The following is a 7,969-nucleotide window of genomic DNA, read 5'->3' on the forward strand; positions in this document are numbered from 1 at the left end:
CTGCTGGGTGTGGCCCCAAACCAAAAAGAGCATCATTAAAATAAAACACAATTTTTTTTTCTGTTTTTGGGTCACATCTGGCAGTGCGCTCTGCTCAGGGATCACTCCTGGTATTGCTCGGGGTGGTGCCACGAGTGAACCCGGAAAATGGAGTGCTGGGGGTTGAATTTGGGTCAGCTGTGTTCTACACTATCCACTGTACTATTGCTTCAGCCCAAGATATACACCTTAATAAAGTAATTCAAAAAGATATTTTCAAAGAACACCATCCTGGTGATGGGATTAATGTTTGAATATCAAATGTAATCAAATATTGTAAACTACTCTTAAGATTTAAAAAAAATTGTTTATTTATTTTTATTAAAGGTAAAGGTAAAGGCCCTCCTGTTGTTCGTCAATTTGCTCGAGCGAGCCCAGTAACGTCTCCATTGGAGACTTTGTTGTTACTGTGTCTGGCATATCGAATACGTCACGGGGAGCTTGCCAGGCTCTGCCGTGTGGGCGAGATACTCTCGGTAGCTTGCCAGGCTCTCCGAGAGGGGCGGAGGAATCGAACTCGGGTCGGCCATGTTGGCTGCATGCAAGGCAAATGCCCTACCGCTGTGCTATTTTAATGAATCACTGTGAGATACAGTTACAGAATTACAAATCTGCATGATTACGTTTCAGTCATACAATGATCATGTATCCATCCCTCCACCAGTACCCGTTCTCCATCACCAATGTTCCCAGTATCCCTCCTGCCACCCCCACCCTAACCCACCCCCTGCCTCTGTGGCAGGCACATTCCCTCTTATTCTCTCCTTTTGGGTGTTGTGGTTTGCAACACAGGTAGTAAGTGGCCATCATGTTTGGTCCATAGTCTATTTTCAGCACGCATCTACCATCCCGAGCGAGCCCTACAAACATCATTTACTTAGTGGTCCCTTCTCTATCCCAGCTGCCTTCCCCCCCCCAAAAAAAATTAAAAAACAAAAAACAAACAAATAAAAAGAAAACAAAGAACATGATTCTGGGTGCAATCAAGACAGCTAGTCTCACACCGAAAATAAAGCACCCACAAAGTACATGCAACTAACTGAAAACAGCGTTTTAGTTTCGTCTTCCTCCCAGTCACTTTCAAGCTTGTGCAAATCCCACATGCCCTGCTTTCCTTCCCACCATCCTGGACCCCCAGGCTGAAGGGGTTAACCCATGTCCCTCACCTCTCCTGCATGCTTGTTCTCCTGTCCCCTGAACTTGTGACCTCCAGGCCCGCCACCTTGCTGGACAGGCTGTTCAGGTACATGCAGAATCGATTTCCCAATGCCAGTCTCAGAGAGAGGCTGCCAATGCTTTCAACTCACCAGCTCAGGCAAATAAAAATCTGGGAGCTGGAGATGTAGCTCAACATGGAACATTTGTCCTACATGTGTGAGGCCTTGGGTTTGATTCCAAGAACTATTAGTAGGGGGGAAAATGGACAACTCTGTGGTCTCCTTCTAGCTCTTTAGTTGTGTAACTAGCAAGTCCAGCTGAAATAGATGACAATTTTCATTGTCGCAGTTTTTTACACAAAGCATGGTGCACACATAGAGTGCCCGGGAGTCTGTTACACAAGTGGGACTCCAGGACCACCTCAGAATTTCTCTATCAGAGTCAGCATGCTCACTAGATCTCCAGATCGTCTATATGTCCATGCAAGGAAGAGGGAAGCTCTAGCAAATCAAGGTTTGATTTGCCAGAGAAAGAGACAGGGGTTAAGGCAGTTGCACGTGACCCTCCTTGATTCAATCTCTGGTACCCTGAGCACCACCAGGATCCCTTCTAAGCACCACTGTCCAAAAAGCAAAAAATGGGGGGAAGCATAGGCATTAGTACCAAGGACCCGAATGCAACCTTTCTACCTTCACACAGACAACTCATTGTTCTCTGCCTGGAAATGACTTGAATCACAATACATGAATCTGGCAGACTCCTACTCATCCTTCAGAGTCCAGCTGATAGATCACGTCTACCTCAAACACTTCCCTATATCGCAAGTCAAAATGGATCACTCTAATGCTTTCGTCTTTGTCCCAGATCATAAGGTTCTGATCACATGACCGAGTCCTCTATGAGTGTATGACGTCTTTAAGGATGAAGAATATGTCCCAATTATCAGGGCACCTTAGCAATCCAGCCCAGGACTTGGAGCAGAGGCTCAATAAATGTTGCCTAGAAACAACCTTTTGACCTTCACTTCCATTGTTTTAGTCACCTCAGAGTCAACTTTAAGTCATCCCCAAAATTTCATATTGAAATGTTCCAGTCTTTAAAGGCTACACGTGGGGCTGGAGCAATAAATAGTGCAACTGGTAGGGCGTTTGCCTTGCACACGGCTGACCCGAGTTCAATACCTGGAATCCCATATGATCCCCTAAGCACCCCCAGGAGTAATTCCTGAGTGCAGAGCCAGGAGTGACCCCTGAGCATCGCTGGATGTGACCAAAAAAGCAAAACATAAAAAATAAAGGCTATGCTTAATTCTTTTTTCCATTTAAAAATTTTGAATTTATTTTGTAGTTGAATCACCGTGAGATACAGTTACAAAATTGTTCATAATTGAGTTTCAGTCATATGATGTTCCAACACGTCCCTTCACCAGTGTACACTTCCCACCATCAGCGTCCCCAGTTTCTTTCCCACTCGTCCCCCTATGTTTAATTCTTGAACGTCCTAATTTACAGTAATACGTCAAAAACATTTCCAGATTATTGCAAATAATTCCTGAGTCTGCATTGTATTGTGTCCCCTTTCCTGGCACACTCCTTTTTTTTTTTTTTTTTTTTTTGCTTTTTGGGTCATACCCTGTGATGCTCAGGGGCTACTCCTGGCTCATGCACTCAGGAATCACTCCTGGCGGTGCTCGGGGGACCATGTGGGATGCTGGGAATCGAACCTGTGTCAGCCATGTTGGCTGCGTGCAAGGCAAACATCCTACCCGCTTGCTATTGCTCCAGCCCCGGCACACTCCTTTTTATCCAGCTGATGAGAAGCCAGCATGAGGAACAGTATGACTTTCAAGGAGATGGTAGGCGCTATAATTCCTGTCATTTGCACCAAGACTGTCGTGATGCCACTAATATTCTCTTGCAGACATACGGTTCCTATGAGTAAATCGGTTGTGTAGAAGACTAGAAAGTGCTCACGAGAAGAAAGTAGAAGATAAGTAGTAAGCCGAGAGTCACAATAATTAAGAGGCACATTCTTAAGGCCAGCACAGCAGAAACACGCAGTTAATTTCTGGGGCACATACAGAGTTGGCATAAGCCTCCTGTTAACAGTCAACTCTCGAGAGAATCTCTAGACCAGCTTGCAGGAGACAGGCGAAGCCCGAGACAGTCACTGGTAGTAGACAAGGGGCCAACTCGACTGCTCCGGGATAATCCAGCTGCTCGCAGCCCACCCACCTCAGCTCAACCGCCTGCAAACTGGTCTGAGTCTTTGTTCGCGTTTATGTTGAAGGCACGGCTCTGCAGAGATAATTAAACGATACCACTTCAGAGAATTTTTGAACAGGCTAAATCTCACCATCCTTGGCTCAGGAATTCCATCTGTCTAAAGCATAGACTTACAAATATAAATCACAAAAATGATTTATTGCCATTTTTATAAGAAATAATGTATATGTTCACTGTCACTGTCCTCCCGTTGTTCATCGATTTGCTCGAGCGGGCCCAGTAACGTCTCCATTGGAGACTTTGTTGTTACTGTGTCTGGCATATCAAATACATCACGGGTCAGCTTGCCAGGCTCTGCTGGGCGGGCGAGATACTCTCGGTAGCTTGCCAGGCTCTCCGAGAGGGACAGAGGAATCGAACTCAGGTCGGCCATGTTGGCTGCGTGCAAGGCAAACGCCCTACCACTGTGCTATTGCTCCAGCCCTATCTATATGTTCATCAATAGGAAACTTATTAAATACATTGTAGTAAATACATACCCTAAAATATGATACAAGGAGTTTTTTTTTTGGCTCTCATCTATGTGGCAGTGCTCAAAGATGATTACTCCTGTTTCTGCTCAGGGGACCATATGAGGTGCTGGGGATCGAACCTGGGTCAGCTGTGTACAAGGCAAGCACCCTTTCCCCTGTGCTATTGCTCCAGTCCCCTGTATACCTGGAGCATAGGACAGTGGGTAGGGCCTTGCATGTGGCTGACCCAGGCTTGAACCCTGACATACCATATTGTCCCCTGATTCCACAAGGAGTAAGTTTTGAGCACCACCGGGTGTGGTAAAAAAATTGCTCCCAAATAAACTATATATATATGTATATATGTATATATATATGATGTATGCACCTATACTGAAGGATACTATGTTAAAAAAAACAATTTTAAGTAACAGGGGATTCATATTTATATTATTATAAAATGAAGCTACTTTAAAATTATGTGTCTGGGCCAGAGAGATAGTACAATGGGTAGGCGATTTGCTTTGCACATGGCCAACCTGGGTTCCATCCCCAGCACCCCATATGGTCCCCCAAGTTTCTCCAGGAGTTATCCCTGAGCACAGAGCCAGGAGTAAACCCTGAGCACCTCTGGGTACAGCCTAAAACAACAAACAAGAAAATTAAGGAGTTTCTTGAGCACTTCCAGGTATGAACAAAATCCCTTTCCCCTCAAAAAAAGTATGGGCCAGGAAGATAACTCAGCAGTCTGGGGCTCTGCATGCAGGAGCTCTGGATTCAAGCACTGAGTCAGGAGTAGTCCCGGAACTCAGATATGATCAGACATAGCCTGGGGCACAATGCAGAGAACCAGTGGGGTCAAGGGACTAACTGCAAGACTGTGGGTGCACCTCAGTTCGACCGGCTGGTCTGTGTGTGCCATGGTGTCAGCTACTGAGCTACAGAAATGTGTGCTTGGGCTGGAGAGGGCGTTTGCCTTGCACACGGCTGACCCAGGTTCGATTCCCAGCATCCCATATGGTCCTCTGAGCACCGCCAGGAGTAACTCCTGAGTGCAGAGCCAGGAGTAACCCCTGTGCATTGCCAGGTGTGACCCAAAAAGCAAAAAAAAAAAAAAAAAAAAAAAAACAGAAATGTGTGCTTGTGTTTCCTAGGTGGAAAGTGAAGACAGTAATATGTCTTCCTCGGAGGACAGCCATAAAGATTATATGCGTGATGGATGCAGAGCACTAGGAACTGAGCCTGGTACAGAATAAGTGTAATGTGTGAGCTAATATTAGTTGTATTGTCCTACTGTTAAAATAATGAGAAACAGGGGCTGGAGCGATAGCACAGCGGGTAGGGCGTTTGCCTTGCACACAGCTGATCTGGATTGGATTCCCAGCATCCCATATGGCCCCCTGAGCACCGCCAGGAGTAATTCCTGAGTGCAGAACCAGGAGCAACCCCTGAACATTGCTGGGTGTGACCCAAAAAGAAAAAAAAATGATGAGAAACATACTTTTAGTGGGGGAAGAGTTTAAAGGCTGGAGCATCTGCTTTGCATGCAGGAGGCCTTGGGTTGCATCTCTGGTATAATATAGTACCCCCAGCACTGCCAGAAGCAGCCCCTCTGCATAGAGTTAGGGATGGTGTCTGAACACTGGCCAGGATGGTCCTCGAACCAAACTACATATAATGTTAGGAATATGTCCCAAAGCTGAAGATTTTACTAAATGCAGAAACCGGTAACACTTAATGCACTATTTACTCCCAAAGGATGTGACTTTTATAATCGTCTTATTTCTGGGGCTGGAACAATAGCACAGCGGGTAGGGTGTTTGTCTTGCATGCGGCCGACCCGGGTTCGATTCCCAGCATTCCATATGGTCCCTAAACACTGCCAAGGGTAAATTCCTGAGTGCAGAGCCAGGAGTAACCCCTGTGCATTGCTGGGTATGACCCGAAAAGCAAAAATAAATAAATAAATAAATAATAAAAAAATAATCGTCTCATTTCTGTGAGTCTTCTAAAGTTTTCTTTTTAAATTATTATTGCTTTTTTGATTTGGGGGCCACACCAGGCAGTGCTCAGAAATTACTCTTGGCTCTGTGCTCAGGTATAACTTCTGGCAGGGTTTGGGGGACCATATGGGGTGCTGGGGATTGAACTGGGCCCCGTATAGACAAGTGCTATTGTACTTTCACCCCACTGTACTATTTCTCCAATGCTGGTGCCTGTTTTTTTTTTTCTATCCAAGTATTTACTGGGTATCATACTTCAAGTTCAGGTGCCCACATACTCGGCCAAGGACTCATGAGGTCTGTACTCCTTTAGTTTAGTTTGAGGGTTCTCTCTCTCTCTCTCTCTCTTTCTGGCTCTGGTGCTCAGACATCAGTACTCGCCAAGGTCACACTTCTCTTTGTGGCACTTTCCCACCCCTTGCAATGGGGCAGCCACAAATAATCTGTGGTTCTGGGGTCATAGGCAGAGAGCACAGCCGCCAGGTTCTGATAGCAGAGCAGCCAGGACCCTGCTGGTCACATGTAGGCCACTGGAGGTTTGAACTCATGACCATACGCCTGTAAGGCAGGTGCTTGGAGCCCCACTGTGCTATTCCTACAAGCCTGAGTTTTCCCATTTTTCTCTTGTCAACACATACAACTTGTTTAACTTAAGGAAATTGAAGAGTAATAAATAAATGCTACTGGAACAATTTGGATAAGTGGGTTTTTCTTCCCCAGGGGCACAGGTCCAAGAATTTAATAGTCCTTGTCCTGTGGCTTTAAGTTTAATGGTATTGACCTGACCACTTCTATATCATAATATCTTAATCTAAGTCCTTACTGCCTTAGTGCATGTAAACATCAGGGGCTTCTGGAAGCTGTAACGTTTGTTGTCACTTTTTAAATTTAAGGACTTCTCCTCTTTCCCTGTAAATAGCAGATGTACCACCAGGTGGTGGTAGCAGTTTAAGCACGACCTAATTATTGGTTCCCAAAATTTTATGACAATGCTGAGTCATGTTCATGTTCATTTGGGAGGGGTGGGGGGTTGTGGGTTTTGGGTCACACCCAACTACTCTCAAGGCTTCACTTAGGGATCACTCCTGGTATCCTCAGTGGACCATATGTGGTGCCTGGGACAAACTAGGGTTAGCTGCATGCAGGGCAAGTGCCTTAAACCCTGCACTATCTCTTTGGCACCTTCTTGCACTGTAGCACTGTCCTCCTGTTCATCAATTTGCTCAAGCGGGCCCAGTAACGTCTCCATTGTGAGACTTGTTGTTACTGCGCTTGGCATATCGAATACGCCACGGGGAGCTTGCCAGGCTTTGCCGTGTGGGTGAGATACTCTCGGTATCTTGCCGGACTTTCTGAGAGGGGTGGAGGAATCGAACCCAGGTCGGCCGTGTTGTCCACATGCAAAGCAAACACCCTACCCGCTATGCTATCGCTCCAGCCCTTGCTATCGCTCCAGTCCTTTTGGCAATGTTTTAATTATTTAAATAATTCAACTTAATATGGCAATATTTTTTCAAGATTTAAAAAATAATAATACAAATGTTTTTCAGAATGGTGGTTTGGTTTTTGGTCTTGGAACCAGCCCCAGAGGTACTGGAGGGAGGGTGGCTGTTCTGGTCTTCACACTTAAGGTCTCTCTCTGACATAGTTCAGAGGACCGTGCAGTGCCAGGGATGGAACCCGGGGCCTCCACATGCAAAGCGTGTGCTCTAACTCCTTAAACTATCTCCTTAGCTTCAACAAAGGTTCTTTGAAGCTTTCTGGTTTTTGTTCTGAGTGTGTGTGTCAGAGGGGGGCAGGGGGGAAGGAAACTTGGTAAAGTCAGAAGCAGCCAACTGGGGCCAAAGTGATAGTACATGGGGAAAGTTCTGGGCTTGCACGGGATAGACCTGGATTCAATACCTGGCACCCCATATAGTCCCGTGAGCCCCCCAGGAGTGGTCTCTGAGCCAGGAGTAAGCCCTGAGTAATCCATAGGAGCAAGGCACACCATAGCCAGGTATGGGAAAGGAGAGAGAGGGAGAGGGAGACA

Source organism: Sorex fumeus, unplaced genomic scaffold (assembly GCF_029834395.1).
Source record: "Sorex fumeus unplaced genomic scaffold, SorFum_2.1 ptg000048l, whole genome shotgun sequence".
NCBI classification, from domain to species: domain Eukaryota; kingdom Metazoa; phylum Chordata; class Mammalia; order Eulipotyphla; family Soricidae; genus Sorex; species Sorex fumeus.